The following is a 2925-nucleotide window of genomic DNA, read 5'->3' as shown; positions in this document are numbered from 1 at the left end:
CACTGTTCTTACTTCTGTTTTATCCTATGTGCAAAATCTGTTGCTGCTATAATCATGATTCATATGCTGCTTTCTAGTATGTTGCTGCTGTTTACATTGAGTTTTTATGTTTATTTTATATCTATGTACATGCAGCTTGATTTTTTTTAATTCATATGAACTAATATGATTGCTGTTTATCTTCCGGGACAATCCAATTTTAGCCGGAATGCTGCCCAAATTTTTTTAAAATTGTTTTCATTCATGTTTTGGTTTGGCATTTCTGAAATCTGTTTTACTCTGCTTTACCCAAACCATTACATGAATGCTATGGCAAACTTTCTTATCCTCTTTGATTTCCTGGTTCATAACCTGCATTTGTGATTCACTGATTCCAATTTCTGATTTCTTTATTTCTATTCGAATCAGCATCACCCTGTTTTCTTTATTCGATTATGAGTACTTCTATTCTTACCTGTGAATCCTTGTTATATGGAATTCTTTCTATGCCACTTACTTTCCTAACTCACTAATTTTAATTTACTAATTTCTTTTTACCATACTAACCCTCTTGATCTCTTTTCTGATTACTTTTACTTCCTCTAACTTTCTCACTATGGCATATTGATTTTTTCTTTCCATTTAACATTAATTCAATCACATTTCAATTACTCATTTTCCTTATTCTATTTCTCCCTTACCGCTTTGAGTCTCCTTTGTTTAAATTGCCTATTTGCTTTCCTATTTTATCCATTTCCTGGTTTTCTGTTTTTCAGGATGTTTGCCTCACAGAGGAAAGGCAAAGGCAAGGCTACTGGCAAGCGCAAGAGAGGAGATTCCTCCCAGTCCATCATTGCTCTAATGCACGATTCCTCATGGCGGGAGAAGAACTTTACACAGCAGGAAAAAGCTGATCAGCTGCTCCCTTCGACTGATCCTATAAAATTTGCAAACCAGTACTGTGAGCTGAAGTACCCGACTTTTGCAAACTCCAGAAATCTATACCTGGAACGTACCTTGAAGATTCCAGAAGCCCTCCAGCAATACACTACTGAGCAAATCAAGCAACGGGGCTAGTTCTTTCGGAGAGACCACTGACAGAGGTCAATGCATCTTGGGTACGGGAATTCTATTGCAACTACTACCTTACTATCCTAGATGCAGTGAACCTGAGGGGAAAGCAAATTCTGGTCACTGAGGAGGCCATAGAGACCATTCTCCAGCTCCCAGCCAAGTCCGATCAGCCAGATGGTTTTGCACAGGCTGAGGAGGACATGGGCCAGATGCAGTTTGACTGGGACGCCGTGAAGGCACGGATAGCTCTCGACCCTGCTGTTCCTTGGGAGATGGGTCAGAACACCACTATGCCTAGAGGGATCAAGAGAGTGTACTTGAATGATGAGGCTTGGCTATGGCATCAGATCTTGAGTAATTTTGTGATGCCGAGTACTCACGAGACGGAGATCCCGGCTACCATGATCACCCTCCTTTGGTGTGTGCTAGAGGGTAAGGACCTTTATCTGCCACGTTTCATTCGGCACTATATGGCCAGGGTCCACGTCCGCGGCACTCTCCCCTTTCCTTATCTGGTTACACGGCTAGGCCGTCAGGCTGATGTACCTTGGGAGGATGCCGATGAGAGACCACCAGTGGCGGATTGCAGGAAGATCATTCCTCACAGCAGGAACTTCCTTGCTTTGGGCTACAGACCACCACCTGCCACTGCTACTGATGAGACAGCCCCTCCGTCTGCTGGACCCTCTTCATCCACAGCTGCCACAGCTACCCCTGCTGCCACCACTGCACCTCCACCCGCCTCTGAGCCGGTTTACCGCCTCGTGCACCGTCTATTCCGCCAGCTTGATCAGATGGAGCGCCGTAACAGGCGCCGGTATGAGAGATTGGAGCGCCGCAGCAGGCGACGCTATTCCCATCTGAAGCTGATGATCAGACAGGGCGCCGACATCCCCTCCGAGCCCGACACACCATCAGAGCCATCAGAGGAGGAGGAGGATGAGCACGAGGAGGAGCCTCATTCCCAGGCGGAGACTCATCAGCAGGCAGGCACAGAGCACGCCACACCACAGCAGGAGGCCCCACATCAGCTTAAGGCTGCAGATCCGGAGATCCCGCTCCAGTCAGTCCCTCCTCTACAGCAGCCAGACTCTCAGCCCACCACCGCCACAGAGACCCCATCTACCATCCCTCCCAGTGATGACACTCCTTCACATCCGGCTTGATTGAGCATCGAGGACGATGCTTCATTTTACGTGTGGGGAGGTCGCCATCTCTGGCGTTTATTTTGGTGAACTACTACATACCTTTTCTTTTATTTTGGATATTTTTCTGTATTTTTCTCTTTTTCTTTTATTGTTATTTTCTGAGTACTTATACATTGCTACTTGTGTATTTTACTCTATTTTCTGCATTTTGCATTTTTTTTGTTCATATTTTAGTTATTTAGTTCATTTTAGTTATTTAGTTTAGTTTGCAATTCTAACTTATTAGTGGATTAATTAGCATAGATTACCCTTTTTAGCATAAGATAGTATAGTTTAAATTGAAAAATATAAAAAGAGTAAGCTAGGAACTTGAACATATCAGATTTAAATCCACAAAACTTGTATATAGCATTACATGATGTAGTTAAGCTGACAACATTTCATCAAGGAGGAACATTAAAACTTTAAAAGCCACCCTAAATAATTTTTTTATGAGAATAATGGGAATTTTTAACTAAACCTGCATACAATATATAAATGATATATGATGCTTGAGTTAGAGAACACACAGCCTGTGAGTCTTGAGCTTAAACTGTATGGTTGCATTCAAACCATAATTTCATTTCTGTGTGTTACATTTCTTTTTATTCTGATGTTCTTTCCTTTGCTTTAATCTATATGTCCAATTATAGAATATAGAATAGATACATACCAAGAGAATGAT

Source organism: Arachis hypogaea, chromosome 19 (genome assembly GCF_003086295.3).
Source record: "Arachis hypogaea cultivar Tifrunner chromosome 19, arahy.Tifrunner.gnm2.J5K5, whole genome shotgun sequence".
Classification (NCBI taxonomy): domain Eukaryota; kingdom Viridiplantae; phylum Streptophyta; class Magnoliopsida; order Fabales; family Fabaceae; genus Arachis; species Arachis hypogaea.
Note: the sequence above shows the minus strand (reverse complement) of the source record.